This window comes from Puma concolor, chromosome D3, assembly GCF_028749965.1.
Source record: "Puma concolor isolate L17-30 chromosome D3, mPumCon1.1.hap2, whole genome shotgun sequence".
Classification (NCBI taxonomy): Eukaryota; Metazoa; Chordata; class Mammalia; order Carnivora; family Felidae; genus Puma; species Puma concolor.
Genome location: NC_141678.1, coordinates 45,071,134 through 45,089,192, shown reverse-complemented (window position 1 = coordinate 45,089,192; position 18,059 = coordinate 45,071,134). Strand labels below are relative to the sequence as shown.

General features: G+C 41.9%; 2 long non-coding RNA genes across 2 annotated transcripts in view; both read left to right on the top strand.

Moving 5' to 3' along the window:
• LOC147575539 (uncharacterized) lies at positions 1-2,710 on the top strand. Its single transcript, XR_015242490.1, has 2 exons — positions 1-237; positions 365-2,710. It is a non-coding gene; the product is annotated as an uncharacterized LOC147575539 (long non-coding RNA).
• Positions 1-18,059, top strand: part of LOC147575538 (uncharacterized) — a 35,731-nt gene that overhangs the window by 3,700 nt on the left and 13,972 nt on the right. The gene's annotated exons all lie outside the window — the stretch shown is intronic.

Here is an 18,059-nt window from a genome sequence, read left to right as displayed (position 1 = left end):
CCCGCTGGTCACCAGGAGTTGGGAACTTGCCGCGCCAACGCCGGGCCAGGGCGGTCGGCACCGAGTCCCGGCGCGCGCGCGGCTGCTGCAGGCCCGGCCCGGCGGCCCCTCGCCCCGCAGCCCCGGGCCGCCCCCCGCGCACCGCCCAGGGCCGCCAGCGCGGCGCGGAGAGGTCACCGCGGTGGCATTCCTCCCCGCGCGCTGTTTACGTGACTTAATGTACTTCATACGCCGCGGGTAAGTTAGGGCCGCGATAAGCGGGCGACCAGAGAAGGGTCGCTGTAAAAGCCCCACGCTGGGCGCCTCCTAGCCCTCGCCTCATCCATTAACCTTTTTACTTTCTTCTTCCCTCTCTCTTTTAAAGCTTGTTATCTAGGCCACCCATGACCGACGAAAGATCTTCCCTCCCGGCTTCTCCCAAGGCCGCTTTAACCCAAATAAATTTGGCTATTAAGGGCCAAGATGCCTGACAAAAGATCGAAAGGTGTCTATCCGTGATCGCTTAAAGAAGCGGAGGAAAAGCTTGTGGCTCTCTGATCCCGATAAAGACATTCCACCCGGCGCCGGCCTCCCTTCCCGCGGCCTGGCTGCGCCCTGACACCCTGAGATCGCGGCCTCACTGGCGCACACCTCCACGGGCCCGGCGGGACCTGTGTCCGCTGCACCGGGAATGTGGAGGTCCCCAGGCTGCCTGGGTCCCGGGGTCCGTGGAACTCCAGGCCGGACGGAGCTGGGCTCCCAAAACAGACACCCTGCACTTGCCAGAAAAACTAAACCGAGCTCAGTGGGGCCTGAATTACCGTCCCGTTTTCATTATTTTCTGATGTTGAATAATTCTACCTTCCCACCCCCCACTCCCTGGGGTTTTGCCGAGGGGCGATGTTATTCCATATCTCTGGTTGTCTGGAGCAGCCCTTCTTTGGAACCCCGGTCAGAACCGATGGGTGGAACTGGACAGCTGAATTAGACTGAGGCCAATGCGGCGGGTGTGGACTCGCAAATGAAGAGCGTGCAGGTGGGAGGCAGAGGTCCAATCCCTCGGTCATCCCCAGGTTGGCTTTGGTTATGAAATGCGGTGTTTATTATCATTATTAATTACTATTGGCATAACTACACAAAGCCTAGGGCTGCCAGCTGGGCCGAGGCCCTGCCCCTGGGGTGATCCTTTTCACTAAAGCCAGGCAGGACTATCCACTTTCCTGATCCAGGACTGAAGAGGGGGGCTTGGGGAGTCAGGTGCCACGTTTTGGAGGTCTCCGCACTGAGCCATTTCTTCTTCCCTTAAGTAGATGTAGCATTCCCCCGGACTCTAGTCTCACCTAAGCCTTTTCTGCCACTTTGCAACATGGGTAGTTAAGAACCTTCAGGGGTGGCAGGTTAGAGAGACAGCGCTGGCTTCCCTGCAACGGGGATTCATTCCTCTTAGATCTTGTGCTGTCCCCTTCTGTTCTATGGTGAAGCTGGAGACAGGACTCTGAATTCCAAAGGCAATCTAACATCTTCGGTTTCTGTCTGTCACCTCATGCTGGGTCCCGGAAGTTAAAGATGACTCCCCTTTCTCATTGCCTTCCTCCAAATAAGGTGAACTCCAAAGCCATCCACCTCATCTAATCCTTCCCCCTCATCCAGCCACCCCTCTGGGGTGGGGGGTGGGGGGTATAGGAAAAACCAGAGCATCAGAAGGAAAGGGATCATTTCTGCTCCCCCAAAGGTGAAAGAGACAGAAATTTCCAACACACTAGACATGAAAGACCTGAATTTTGCTGGTATCACTAGATGTGCAGATAATGCCAATTCTAGGGTCAGAGTCCAGATGCCACTGCCCCAGAGCTGTCTCAGCTCAGAGACCTTTCTGTTTCTCTTTTCTTGGTTGGGGGGGAGGGGGTAATGTTGCTAAGAGGGAGCAGAAAAGGAGATGATAAGCTTTTGGAGATTTGCTAAGTAACTAATACTCCTCCTTGAGTCAATTAAAGGGGAGAGAAATGCCCCCAAAATAAAAAATTACTGCATTTGCCACCCAGAACTATGACCTCTGCATTCAGTTATGTTGCAAATATGCAGAGAATCAGGACCGAGAGTTGTCTACCCATATGCAGCCCTCCAGTTTCCTGCGCTTGCCCAACAACACTACTGAGTATATATACTGCACAAAGAGAACTAGAAGAGTTAGCTCCTAGTTTTGAAGTGTTTACAGTCTAGAAGTTTGGGACTTCTGTGGAGCCGGTTAGGCAAAGTACCACAGACAGTTTCAAAGATGGAGGGAGGTGTTTGAGCCTTTCCCTAGAAGAGTTTACCCAGGCTCATATTGTCTTCTAGGCTTCACAGTGAGTTTGTAAAGAACCGAGTCACTCTGGCTCACAGACTAAGAGAATTGCCTGGGTTGGAATCTTGATTCTGCCACTTTCTAACTGTGTGACCAGGGCAAATTGCCTAACCTCTCTGTGCCTCAGATTTCTCATCTGTAACATGAGGATGATAAAAGTAACTCCCTGACAGGATTGTTTAAGGGGATTAAAAGATTTCTTAAATGGAAAGTGCTAAGAGTACCTGGCACATAGTAAGCACTATGTTAAGTGTGAACTATTATTACCAATATCTATATTGTAATAGACTCACATATACTATACCGAATTTCAATTTCTTGTGTGACCCAGCTGTTCCCTGGAGCGAATTAATTTCCAAGAAAGAACTTCTTTCAGCACCCATTCAACTTTGAGTCTTGCCATTCATTAGAGGCCTCAGGCTTTTTCTAGGTACCAGCACTGAGGATTTTATTTATTGCATTATGGTAGGAAAGTGTGGGCTGAGACAAACACAGTTCTTTACTTGCTTTTGGTTCCTTTGAAGAAGAAACGTTCCTTGTTGTTCTCCCTTGCAAATCCCAGCAGCAGACTCCAGCCTCTTCTCCAGGATGAAGATAGTAATCTTGAGGCTCATCCCTTGAGAAAAGTATCCTGGTCGGCAACAGCACACCCCCCTCTCCCCCCTTCTTTCTGGCAGCAGATAGGAGTGAGTTAACAGATGGGGCCATGAAGGAGGGGAACCTGTGGACTGGCATTAGATAAAAGGGTTGGGGGGACTAATTAAATTGACCTGGTCATCTGACTAGGTCACCTCACACTTTTCACCTTTAAGTTTGGTATCACTATTTATGCAGGACACTTATTTACAGTCGTATTTTGTTAAGGAATAGAATATCAAAGATCACTCATAAGCTATCGAACACATTATTGATAGAGGAAAATCTAGGCCATTTCAGACATTTTTCAACTAATTTTCTTTCTGTTGTTGTCGGGGTTTTTCCCCCATATAGCACCCCATCTTCTAAAACAAGATCTAAACTTCAATAATGAAAACTTAAAGAGAGAAATCCATGGGACAAAACAAAGAGCACCGTTCTCTAGATAAAGTGACAGAGAAAGAGATTTGTTTTTCAGAAGGCACAGTCTGGGGGGAGCATAAAAGTCTCCTCCTGCCTGCAGGTTTTCAGCGGCGTTTGTGCCCAGAGCCTGTTTTTCTCTTGTCTCTGACAGTCCTGATCTTCTCTATATTTGATTTACTGAGTGCTGTCATTTCTCTGCTCTTTACTTTCACAATCACACATTCAAACCTGATAAAGTTCAAGACCCTGAATACTTGCAGCTTTCCCAGATTTACAGTCCTCCTGCCCCCCACTCCGGCCAGCAGCCCTGAAGCTGATTGAATCCTCATGGACAGAAGCCTTGGGGGATCAGCAGAGAGCCAGCCAGTCCAAGAGGGCTGGGTCCATGGAGTCGATAGCCCCCATGCCAGCTCCGTTAGCCAAAGCAAACTTTGGTGGCTTCCTTCCTGGAGAAAATGATGGTCAACATTCTCTCATGTTAGTTTCAACTTCCGGTTTGTAACCTGCCCACCGGCAGGTACAGGAACTGTAACTTGCAAAGTTTTAAATTGGTGAGAATTGGATGCAAAATCATGGTGAGCTTGCATCAGTGCCTGATTTGCCTGGAACTACTAAACAGCTTTGTGATCAAGGGCAAGCCACTTAACCTCTCAGTGCCTCAGTTGCTCCATCCATAAAATGGTAGAAATATTACTTTCCACAAACATTAATCACAAACTAATGACTTGAGCCCTCCTCCCTGTGTGTAGCTCTGTCAGGGCCCCAGGAAAGACTGCTAGCATATGTCTGATCTGGCTCTTTGGATTCTGTCAGGTTAAATACAAACCTACAAGTTAATCTAAATACTATACCAATGGGCTAAACAAAAGGAATGATTCATCTCCAAAGACTGGACAGTTAACTCAGGCTCAAGTTTGCAAACCACTGAAATGCCTGGATGGAAGATGCTATCTAAATAACCTATTCTTTGTCTATAAGTGTATAATAAGTAACTTTAAATCACAGGATACTGATGAAAAGCAACTACTGATGATGAATATTCTTATTTCCCATATGGTTACTGTATGGGGACTTCACATTTACTAAATAATTATTTGGACATGATTTAATATTTTTAAATGTCTTGAGCTCTCAGAATTTTCTGAGTAAGGTAAACATTTTAGGCAGCAGTGGTTTAAGTAGGTCTTTAAAAAAAAATCACTGTTTCAAATCCATGAACTAAAAAAGGTGTGATTTTTTTTCCTTTTAAAATTCATATTCTAAAGAAAGCTAAACTGTCATACTATTTAAAGGGAAAACTGTGCTCACCTGTTAAGGAAGGAAGCAGAATTGTTCCTTACCTTCTTCAGAAGTTCCCCCCCCCCCAATCTGTCAGGATACATCCATTAGAATATATTACAGTGTTGCTTTTTCTGGACCATAATAATATTCACCTCTACAGAGGTGAATAAAAATAGCAACTTGACTTAATGGATATCAAATAACTTTCTGGATACTCCTAAACCAGATTACTGCTCTGTTTATAATACCACAAATTAAAGGCACGCAATTATCCAACAAAAACAGTGTGAATATTACACCATTTTTAAAGGCTGACTACCACAGAGCTGGTGCCCAGCCGACTCCAGCCAAAAACCACAGTGTGGATCCACAAATAAAGCTGTCAACCTTTGCATTTCAAAGGCATCTTTCTGTAAAGAGCTCGGCCTGCTCTGAGCAGCAGTGAAAAAGCCTTGGTGAATAGGAAAGAGCCTACCCAGTGGCTGAGCTGGTGGGCAGCACAGAATATATCCTCACTTTAGCACTGTGGCCAGACTAAGCACACGTGGAGGTTGAGAGTGTGGAGCTCTGGGTTCAGATCCCAGCTCTGCAGCTTGCTCTCTGGTTGTGTGACCTCAAGCAAGTTTTTAAATATCTCTACCTCGCATTTTTCTTATCTGTAAAAAGGGGGTGGTAGTAACAGTAGCCATCCCCAAAGAATTGTGAGTTGGCTAAGTAAGTTGATTTTTATAAAGAAGAGTGCCTGGCTCGACATGCAGATTTGAACTGTTTGATAAATAAGTAAAAACACAAATTTCTACTTAAGGCCAGCTCTTAAGGGGAAAGGAGATGAGGAGGAAGAGAGGAGGTATTAAGCGCTCAAAAAATTAGGTAGGAAGGCGATCAAAGGCATAAAGAAAACTAAAGATATGGGAATATCCAACGTTTCCTTCTGCAGATTATTTAAGATCATAAACTCACCCTTTCTGTATGTATAGCACCTTCCAATATGCTGTCTTCACAATGACAGATATGCCAACAATTTGATCTATGAATGGACTCATAGGCTTTTGCCCAGCATGGCATGTTTACATCAGAGGCAAAAGTGAAAGTTGCAGAGGCAATGAACCTCTTCCAGGGTACAAATGTTTGAATGTCTAACAAATGAAAAAGGTTCTTCTTTCTGGCAGAGTCAATAACCTTTCTCACTTGAGAAAGCACTGCATGATGGCTACAACTTGGCCTGGGGTTTCCGCACCTGTTCGGTCCTCATGAGCTCCCCAGGTTGTGCCCACAGTCACAACTGACGTGATTCTAGTGACTGTAAAATCCATCCCCAAACCAGCAAAGAATGCCACAATGTGTCTCAAACACAGTGGCCCTCTTCTTCGTCCACCCACCCCCTTGCACCCCCCAAGATTATGGCTGCCCCCTTTCTGCATAGGCACTTTGTGGTCATTGTGACATATAGTAAATCACCGGTGGCTTGTCTTTACTGCATCCCTGTATTCCTCTAATCTGTGAGACCTGAGGGGCACAGATCATGCCTCATTCATTTTTATCTCCCCATTAACACACACAGTGTCTAGCACAAGTCACTCACTAAAAGCTTGTTGAATAAACTGTTGAGTGTGATAATATTGAAAATTTCAGATACAATGCTCCAAACTCAAAGCATAAAGTCCAGCATTATCAACACCACATCATTTCACATTAAAAACAATGATATCTCACTCACTCACTCACTCGCTATTTATTTATTTATTTATTTATTTAGAGCGAGTGAGAGAGAGAGAGAGAGCATGAGCAGGGGAGGGACAGAGAGAGAGGAAGAGAGAGAATCCCAAGCAGGCTCTGCCCTGTCAGCACAGAGCCCCACATGGGTCTCGATCCCATGAGCTTTGGGATTGTGACCTGAGCCAAAATCCAGAGTCAGATGCTTAGCCGACGGAGTCACCCAGGCATCCCAAAACAATGATCTCTTTATATGACTTCCTAAAATTCAATTTTTTTTCTACTCCTAAATAGAGTCCTCAACCAGAATGTTTGAACAGCTACTTTCGCAGGGGATTTTATATTGGCTATAGCTGATTATCAAGTGATATGTACATGAGTCATTTTCTGATCCAATAATCCTAATACAAACAAATTGTGACTACAGCTTGTGAGTTTGTGGAAATTTTCTACTCCTTAAAGAAGCTATCTTGGGACTATCATTGCAGCTGAGGCTTTGTCTTAGTTTTTATGGACTATTTCACAGTATTCTACTACCTTCCAACTTTAGAGTACTTTCCACATTTTTCTTCCTAATTCAACCACTTAGAATATTATATTGCCTGTGTTCAGAATTCTATATTAGCCAATAATTTATTAAGCCAATTGGAAAGAGCACTTTTTTTATTTTTTATAATTTATTTATTTACATCCAAGTTAGTTAACATATAGTGCAATAATGATTCCAGTGATTCATCCCCTGTTTAACACCCAGTGCTCATCCAAACAAATGTCTTCCTTAATGCCCCTTGCGCATTTAGTCCATCCCCCCACCTACAACCCCTCCAGCAATCCTCAGTTTGTTCTCTGTATTTAAGAGTCTCTTATGTTTTGTCCCCCTCCTTGTTTTTATATTATTTTTGCTTCCCTTCCCTTATGTTCATCTGTTTTGTATCTTGAATTTCACATATGATTGAAGTCATATGATATTTGTCTTTCTCTGACTGACTAATTTCGCTTAGCATAATACCCTCTGGTTCCATCCACATAGTTGCAAATGGTAAGATTTCATTCTTTTTGATTGCCAAATAATACTCCATCATATGTATGTATGTGTGTGTGTGCATATGTGTGTGTGTGTGTGTGTGTGTATATATATACATATATATGTGTGTGTGTGTGTGTGTATATATATATATATATATATATATACACACACCACATCTTCTTTATCCATTCATCCATTGATGGACATTTGGGCTGGAAAGAGCACTTTAAAAGAATTAATGGCACAGGGCACGTGGGTGGCTCAGTCAGTTAAGCATGTAACTCTTGATCTCGACTCAGGTCAAGATCGCAGAGTCATGGGATCCAACCCCAAGTGGAGCTCTGCACTGACAGCATAGAGCCTGCTTGGGACTCTCTCTCCCTCTCTCTCTGCCTCTCCCCTGCTCATGCATGCTCTCTCTCTCTCTCTCCCTCAAAATAAATAAATAAACTTAAACAAAGAATTAATGGCTGGGGCATCTGGGTAGTTCAGTCAATTAAGTTTCTGACTTTGGCTCACAGTTTGTGAGTTGGAGCCCCATGTTGGGGAGCCTGGAGCCTGCTTCAGAGTCTGTGTCTCCTTCTCTCTCTGCCCCTCCTCCACTCTCTCTCTCTCTCTCTCTCAAAAATAAACATTAGAAATTTAAAAAAAAAAAGAATTAATGGCTAATTGTTCAAATCAGGAAGAATTCGTTAAACATTAATGTGGCATCTCCATTACCATGAATGTGAAGCAGAAATGCAACTTCCTTTTTCAAGTCTGGCCACATGCTCCTCTTTTGTTTCCATTGTGCCGATATTAAAGAACAGATTCCAGGGACATCTGGGTAGCTCAGTCAGTTAATCGTCCAACTTCAGCTCAGGTCATGATCTCATGGTTCATGAATTTAAGCCCCACGTCGGGCTCTGTGCTGACAGCTTAGAGCCTGGAGCCTGCTTCAGATTCTCTGTCTCCTTCTCTCTCTCTGCCCCTCCCCTGCTTGTGCTCTGTCTCTCTCTCTCTCTCTCTCTTTCAAAAATAAATAAACATTGAAAAATTTAAAAAAAAATAAAGAACAGATTTCAGTCTCAAGAGCAATGCCTTTTGCCATCAGTTATAACATAAAAGAACAGATTTATGACTGGCACACACTAAGCTTTTGCTTAGAAATGCGAGCCTGTTTGGATATCTCAGGTTTCCATAAAGCTGACAAATCAAAAAATGAGTTTGCTGTGGGAAATAAGGTATTCTGTGCATAAATATTTAAAGGCAAGATGTGAGTAATATCCTAGAATTTCAAAAATGGTTAAAATAATGATGGCAAATCTTCAACTGCTGTGAAAACAAACAAGATACAGCTTGCTGACCAGGAAATGCACAATCCTCAAGTGCCATACTATTCAAGAATGCTGCCCTATTACAGGGTTTCACTTTTACTCACCTAAAATGAACTGGTAACAAAGAATCATAGAATGATAAAGCTAGAAGATACCTTAAACTTCCTCTGATGTGACATCCTGGTGAGAAACCTGAGATCCAGAGGGTCCCCAAAAGTTCATTTGTAAGTTGCTTATTTGGAAGTTGGAGCAGATATTCCCATAGAAATAATATGATAAGTAATGGTTAGAACCCAAATCTGTCCTTCCCCCTCTTTTTATACAGTACTGTGTATACCTGAACAGTATTACCTTCTAGTGTTGTTCACTGCATGTGTTTTGAATCTACATTGTAGGTTAATATTAGCAGTATGGTTCAGTTAGTAGAGTGTGCAACTCTTGACCTCAGGGTTGTAAGTTCAAGATCCACATTGGATGTAGAGATTACTTAAAAATAAAATCTTAAAAAAAAAAAAAAAAGAAGAAGAAAAAGAAGGAAGACACAGCCCCTAGACATGAACCTTAACATGCTTAGGTAAATGATACCTCCACCCCTCTGTGAAGAGCTAGAATGTTTTTGGTTCTAAGACACAGACATCTTCTCTAAATGCATTGAACAGTGAGGATACTCATGTGTTCGTGTAACTGGAAGTTCAGAGTGGGGCAAGCTTCAGAGTCATTTTAACCCAGGAGCTCCTGCTCCATTTTTCCGCCACTTCCTTGTATGTGCTTGCCCCCTTTGTTGACTTCATCTTTAGGTCATTCTTGTCCGATGGCAAAAGGACTGCAATGGTTCCTGTACTTCCTGGAACAAGGAGAGAGAGAGAGAGAGAGAGAGAGAGAGAGAGAGAGAGAGAGCACCCCAGCCATAGGATCTCAAGCAGGAATCCTGAGATTCACCTTGATGGGACCTGTAGGTCAGATACCCTCACCTAAACCACTGCCCTTAGCTTGGAAGTGGAATGGGCTGATTGGAGTAAGCCAAGATCATCTTGCCTCAAAGTGCGTGGGTGATGGTGTCAACTAAAATGAAAATGTGGGTCTGTTGAGATAGGGATAGAGGAGAAATGGGCAGAATACCAACAATATCCACTAAACCATCTTTCCCTTTGCCCCCAGCCCCAGCCACCCAGGGAAGGTATTATGGAGCTAAGAAAGCTAGATGAACAAAGGCAGGCATACACGTGTGGGGATCAGAGGATGGAAATGGATGTTTTTGCTTCTGCTCACTTCACCCTAAAGTACAATCGACTTCCATCCTTTAGGATCCCCAAACCAAAGATCCCCACTCTCTTTTCCAAATCCTGGCTACTTAAACCTTCACTCCAGCTTAGAACCTTTGGATCAACCACTGCCACTAGAAAGGAAAATGTCAATAGAAAAACATATCTTTTCTTGCATCATTTAAAAGTGGTCACGCGTCTTTCACCTTCCATTCCCACTCCACTTCCTTGTTGAAGGGAAACATAAGGGCCCCAGAAATATGACTTATTCTTTGTCTCCTGAAAAAATAGCTTTGGCATCCATTGGCTTCCCAGCATGCTTTGGGACAAAACTATATTAGCTTTTAGTTCACTTTTGATGGTCTGTCTTTAGTCAATCATGCACTAAGATTACAAGGTTAACCATGAGAGACTGTCTAAAGAAATGTACAAAGAAAGGGGGGTCAACACTGCTTTCCCAACTACCCTCACATTAATAAAAGCACATTACCCCAACTCTCTACAGAGTATCCTCTTTTTGACTAATGGCAGTTACAGTGTTTATTCATGAGCCATCGAGCTGTAAAATGTAATAAATAGGCTTGTGATGGAAAAAGAAGCTGGAATGGGATTCAGGGCAATCAGTGAAAACACAAAATAAAATAAAGGGTCAATCACTCAGGCTTCTCAGTAAAATTGTCCCACATAAAGATTGATTTCAGTCTCACTCCCACTGTATTCTAAAAATCCCACTTTCTAAAATGGTGGTTTCCCACCACACAACTGGCTCAGAGCCCAGAGCTCAATCTCTAGAGCTTTCCACAGAGTTCCAAGTATTGCAGCCTTTGCTTGACTGGACACCTGGAAATAGAATTGTCCTACCAAGGGTTAAATTTTAAATAGTTAAGCTCTTCTTTTGCAATAATAATACTTTACATGTTTGTAATGGCTCACAGTTGTTTTGAATGCTGACTTAATAAAGAGATGTGTATGTCCGATATTTAGGAACTGAAGGATACCTTTAGGAACTGATCAAAGTTTCCAGTCTGACACCTGATCTACCAGTCTTGGAGGTGGAATCAGCAGATGCAGAAAAAAACAAGGGCCAGAATAGAATTTTTGTTTATGATAGTGGCAAATTGTTTTTGGAAATTTTTGTTATATATTATTTTTGAAAATGAAGTTTTTGTTTCAGAGTGAAGCAAATCTGTTCCTCAGAAACAAATGCTAATATTTTTTCATTTTTATTTATTTTTTAAATGTTTATTTATTTATTTAGAGAGAGAGAGAGAGCATGTGTGTGCGTGCAGGTGTGCAAGCAAGAAAGGGACAGAGAGAGAGAGAGAGAGAGAGAGAGAGAGAGAGAGAGAGAATCCCAAGGAGGCTCCATCCGCACTGTCCACGAAGAACCCGACTCGGGGCTTAAACCTGCAAATCGTGAGATTATGACCTGAGCTGAAATCAAGGTAGGACACTTAACAGACTGAGCCACCCAGGAACCCCTAATTTTTTTTATTTTAAATTTTTATTTATTTATTGAATGTTAATTGTTTTTTAAAGTACTCTCTCCTTTTGACTAGTTTCCAGCCCAGATATTTTTTTCCTTTTCACTAGCATGATTTTATCTTTTGTAAAATAATGTGGGGGCATGAATAAAGTGACCACAACCAACATAATAATATTAGTTGTTTTGTGTTATTAATCACTCTGGTTGGGGTACTATTGCTCTTTGCTGTATCCCAAAACCTTTTTTTTTTTTTTTTTTTAAGGGCTAATGCTCTCTCTTCACTTTACACTGAGGTTTCCAGGCGTGTTTTCCAAATTATCCACTCCCCTGTGATTTACCCTACCCTTCACAGGGGCCCAGAATTAAGTCTGCAGGAAAAGGCTAGCTCATTCTCATGACACGGAAGGCCGTTCAAAAGGAAAGGAGTAGTTTCGAAACCCTTGTTTCTCAACTGTCAGCATTGAAAATCTATGGAGCAAGTGGACTTCAACGGATATAATCTTTTCGGAAAGTAACTTGATAATCAGCTTTACTAGTTGGAGAACTTATTGTGTAACATCACAATGGTGGCAAATTGTACAGAATTTATATGACCCACAGCAAGGAAATTATTAAATATAGCATATCCACACAATGGATCATTCTATTGCCGTTAAAAAACATGTTTTTGAAGAATATTTAATAAATGGAAAAATGCTCATCTTTATGGTGTAATCATCTTTATGGCTGGCAAGATAAGGAAGGGCCTTTATTTCCTCTGTGTGTGTGTGTGAGTTTTTCTATTTTACAAGTTTCTATAATGAGCATGTATTATTTTTTTGAAATAAGAAAAAAAAAAATCCCAGGAATTCAGGAAGGCCCAGGCTGGGCCCTCACCCTGGATGTGAATGAAGTCTGGCTGTCAGTGGGTCAGTAGATCAGTCAGCAAATATTTATCCAGTGCTTACTTTGTGCCAGGGACAAGGACAAACACCGGGGACACAAATGACTTAAAAATAAAACAAAACAACACTTACCAGGAGGGGTACCTGCTCTGAGGCACTGAGTTCACAGTGAGTCTTGATTGTGTGAGCAAATGCAGATGCTTGCTGTCCCATCGGTAAATGCTAATTACTGGTGCCTTAAAGAAAAGAAACTAGTTCAACAGACATATTAGTAACTTTTTAAAATCCAAGATACCGATCATCAGAAAGTCCACCTAATCTAAAATTTCTTTCTCCTACATGCTATTTTTAGGAAAGAAGATAAATAACAAGGAAATAAGATAATGTAGATATAAATTTTTTAATTAGCTTATTTCCTACCTCATGTTTTAATTGCACCATGCAATGAGAGTTGCTGTTCATACTAACATACGATACTGTCCGATTTTAAAGAATACTCTCCCTTCGGGGCACCTGGCTGGCTCTTGATCTCAGGGTTGTACGTTCGAGTCCCACGTTGAATATAGAGATTACTTAAAAAATAAAAAAAAATTAAAAAAAAAAAAGAATACCTTCCCTTCATCTTTGTGCTTGGATTCTTTGAAGAATGGTGTTTAAAGGGTAATGTTCAGTTAACCAGAACCTCTTAACCATTCTGATTAAATGGAAGATGCCATATTTAGAATTTAATGAGGAATCATGAGGAATTCAGCTTGAGATGAAAACAGTCAATGAAATTTACATCTGTAAGAAGCTTATGTTTAAATATTATTATTATTATTATTTGCAAGTAATAGAGTAGATTATAATGGTGAACAGTACAAAAAAAGCCAAGAGTGATAGTCTGATTGATAATAATTTTGTTCAAAACTACATCTTCTCTTGAAGACATATCATGTTATCCATATACAAATAGAAGTAATATACTTTTTAGACCATCCCTGATAGGAAGTAAAAAACCTCTAGGAACTGGAAACTAGTTCCAGTTGTGCCACTATCTGATCCAGGCAATGTATCTACCTCCTTGGGGTTCATTTTTCTCATCTGTAGAATTGAAGTGGCAATTGCTACTTCTTTATTATTTTACAGTAATGATTTAAGAGTAACTAATATATGAAAGGGCACCTGGGTGGCTCAGTTGGTTAAGCATCCTACTTTTGCTTTTGGCTCAGGTCATGATCTCATGGCTCTTGGGATCGAGCCCCTCATCAGGCTCTGTGCTGACAGCATGGAGCCTGCTTGGGATTCTCTCTCTCTCTCTCTCTCTCTCTCTCTCTCTCTCTCATTCTCTCTCTCTCTCTCAAAATACATAAATAAACAAATAAAGGGTAATGTATGAAAAAGTGGGTGTGGTTCCTTGGCAGAATGAGCTATAACTAGCCGAGGAAGATTCAGAAAATCAGGAGCCAGTGCAGATACGTGAGGGTGCTCTGTCATCTCCAAGCCCTTGGCAGCCCCCTTGTGTCTTGATAACAGGCTGACACAGGCTGAGCACTAGATAAATATTCTCTTCTTTTGCTCTAATGGAAGGATGACCTAGGGCTATATGGGTTACAGAAATCTATGAAACCTGTCCAAGGAAATTACAACTAATAACAATAGAATGAATAACAAAAATAGTAAAATCATCACTTGGAAACAGTAATAATTGGTTCAGAGAAGTATCATCAACAAAAGCTAAAATTTGTCAGTGAAAGTGTAATGAGAAACAAGTCCCCACAACACTAAGAGAAAAATAGTAACTTTACAGTAACAGAATCTGACTGACACCACCTTCACCAGGTGATTAAAGTTAACATTACTTGTAATGGGACAGATGTACATCATGTGCTTCCCACAGAGATGTTCTGAGAAGGACCCAACATCGATATGGTGCTATGAAAAGTCCATGAGGAGATGAGATACAGGACAACTCAGCTGAGGGTCATTCTATAAAATGATTGGCCAGTACTTTTCAAAAGTATCAAGGTGTGAAAGGCAAAGAAATATTGAGGAAGTTTTCTAGATTAATAAAGACTAAGGAGACACAAGGGTTAATGCAGCCTGTGATCCCTCATTGGATGTGGAACCAGAAAAAGGACACAGTGGAACAATTGGTGCGATCTGAATCAGGTCTATAGATTTGATAAGAGTATTGTATCCATGGTACTTTTCCAGTTCTGATCATTGTACTGTAGTTAGATAAAATGTTATCTTTGAGGGAATCTGGATGAAAGGTATATAGAAATTCTTGGTACTAACTTTCTATTTTTTAATTTTGGGGGATACATTTAGAAAAAACACTGTCCAGGATAGGCAACTGGATAGAAATTTCTTAAAATTATTTTTGTGAAGTGATACTCAGGAAATAAACAGAAATCTGACTTACTTAATGTAACATGTCAGGGTATCTCAAAAGACCCCTTCTTAAAAGGAATTAAAGATGGAGAAGATCATTTGAGAAGTGGTTTTCATTTCCCTTTGCCAAACAAAGAATCATAGAATCTCATTGCTGGAAGGAACCGCAAAGGGAATATTGATAACGAAGAAACCAGCCACAACCTTAACATCCAACAACAGGGAATCATTTATTATGCTTCACGCACTCCATGGACTGAAGCAACAATCTAAAGTTATCTTTGTGAGAAATCATGTAGCAAAATAGAAACATGCTTATACCATAATTGTATTCCTTTAAAAATCAGGATGTGGGGTACCTAGGTAGCTCAGTCAGTTAAGCATCCGACTCTTGATTTCAGCTCAGGTCATGATATCAGGGAAAAATAAAAATAAAAATCAGGATGCAAAATATATGTACACTCTCTATAGCCAACTACCTAAAATATGCATACATGAAGAAAGACAAAGGAAATGCATGGTGAATTCAGTTAAGATGGTAGAATTGTGGGGGTGCCTAGCTGGCTTAGTCAGTAGAGCATGGGACTCTCGATCTTGGGTCATGAGTTCGAGTTCCACATTGGATGTAGAGATTACTTTTTTTTTTTTTAAGTGGAATTGTGGGAAGATGTTTTTCCTTTTTCTATTTTACAAATTGCCTATGAAATTTTAAATTGCAAATGTTTTTATAGAGAAAAAGTGAAAGTTCTCTTCATTTTGAGCGAAAATTTATCCTTCTATATAATAAATCCTAAATCAGGGGAGCCTGGGTGGCGCAGTCGGTTAAGCGTCCGGCTTCAGCCAGGTCACGATCTCGCGGTCCGTGAGTTCGAGCCCCGCGTCAGGCTCTGGGCTGATGGCTCAGAGCCTGTTTCCGATTCTGTGTCTCCCTCTCTCTCTGCCCCTCCCCCGTTCATGCTCTGTCTCTCTCTGTCCCAAAAATAAATTAAAAAAACGTTGAAAAAAAAAATAATAAATCCTAAATCTGCTTTCACACAACTGCCTTGCATACACCCGCTCCTCAGCCATAGATACTAGAGACCTCACACACAATGATGTGGCCCAGCCCCTGGGCCACTGTGCCCGACTGCAACCAGCCTTCCTGGGCTCTTACCACTTTGTATTTGATGTAAGATCTTTCATGTTTGGGAGATAAGTTTTGGGAAAGCCCATGTGAGCAGCCTTAACTTCATAGCATTTGCCCAAAACTCATTAGACATTGTCTCTATTCACCTTTTTCATTTTCATTCCTCCCCTGGGGCTGAAGCTTCACTCCTTTGCTGGTTGTCACGCTTACAAACTGTCTGGTTCTCACCAGTCCCACCCCCACTCCCAACTCTTGGGGGCTGAACTCTATTTCCAGGGGATGAGTTTGCCCAGGCTGCTGTAACAAAGCACAACAGACCAAGTGGCTTAAATAACAGAAATGTATTATCTCATAGTTGTGGAGGCCAGAAGTCCAAAATTAAGATGTCAGCAAGATTGGTTCCTCCTGAGGGCTGACAGTGAAGTCTCTGTTCCAGGCCTTTCCCCTTGGATCTTTTTTGCATGTCTCTTCACATTGTCTCTTCTTTATGTGTCTCTATGTCCAAGCTTCCTTCTTCTTAAAAGGAATAGTCACTGGATTAGGGCCCACCCTTATCTTAACTTGATTATATCTGCAAAGACATTATTTCCAAATAAGGTCACATTCTGAGGTACTGGGGTTAGGACTTCCACCCTGGAATTTGTGGCAGGGGAGACACGATTCAACCTATAACACTCACATCCCGAGCTACTGATAGAGTATGGCTTCACATGCGATTAGATCACCTGAAAGCATCAACATGCCTCTGGCCTGACACTTTCTAGAGACTTCCACTGTTAAATTTTTTATCAGATCCCTTTGAACAGACCCATGATCCTTTGGCTACAGGGGGTTATTAACCTGGCTAGAGGGCTATCCCCATGGGTGAGTCGAGTGTATCTGCCCATCATAAAGAATCTATTTGCCTTATCATACAAGTTTCATTATTACATTTGTCAATGGAAAAAAAAGGAAGTACTGTTTGATTCTCTATAGTCCTATTGTGCATATTTAAATAGTTATGGATAGTACTATTGTACATTTTTAAATAATTATAAAAACATTTTAATTTTTTTGTCACCCATTTATTTTTTTTTTTTTTTTTTTTTAAATTTTTTTTTTCAACGTTTATTTATTTTTGGGACAGAGAGAGACAGAGCATGAACGGGGGAGGGGCAGAGAGAGAGGGAGACACAGAATCGGAAACAGGCTCCAGGCTCCGAGCCATCAGCCCAGAGCCTGACGCGGGGCTCGAACCCACGGACCGCGAGATCGTGACCTGGCTGAAGTCGGACGCTTAACCGACTGCGCCACCCAGGCGCCCCTGTCACCCATTTATACGACAATTATTTTTTCTTGATAGAGATTATTGAGCATTTTAAGAGGTCATTTAAAAAAAAGTTTTTGTCAGGAACCACATGTGGCTGTTTCAAGCATAAAAATGGATATGAAAATCTTATGTTCATGAGATCAGGGTCAGATTTTTCATTAAAAATTGTGGAAGGGGCGCCTGGGTGGCGCAGTCGGTTAAGCGTCTGACTTCAGCCAGGTCACGATCTCGCGGTCCGTGAGTTCGAGCCCCGCGTCAGGCTCTGGGCTGATGGCTCAGAGCCTGGAGCCTGTTTCCGATTCTGTGTCTCCCTCTCTCTCTGCCCCTTCCCTGTTCATGCTCTGTCTCTCTCTGTCCCAAAAATAAATAAACGTTGAAAAAAAAAATTTAAAAAAAAAAATTGTGGAAGAATTTTGTTGAGATATTTTATACAAATGTGCAATTTAGGGGTGCCTGTGTGGCTCGGTTAACCATCCAACTCTTGATTTTGGCTCAGGTCGTGATCTCACAGTTCATGGGATTGAGTCCCACATTAGACTCTGCACTAATAGCATGAAGCCTGCTTGGGATTCTTTGTCTCTCCTGCTCTCTCTGCCCCTCCCCTGCCCTCTCTCTGTCTCTCTCTCAAAATAAATAAACATTAACAAAAATAAATCAAACATGTATAAAATTAAAAAAAAAAAAAAGACAAATGATGGGGCACCTGGATGGCTCAGTTGGTGAAGTGACTTTGGCTCAGGTCATGTTCTCACAGTTTGTGGGTTCGAACCCCGTGTCCGGCTCCGTGCTGACAGCTCGGGGCCTGAGGCCTGCTTCAGATTCTGTGTCTCCCTCTCTCTCTGCCCCTCCCCCACTGGCGCTCTGTCTCTCTCACAAAAATAAACATTTAAAAAAAAA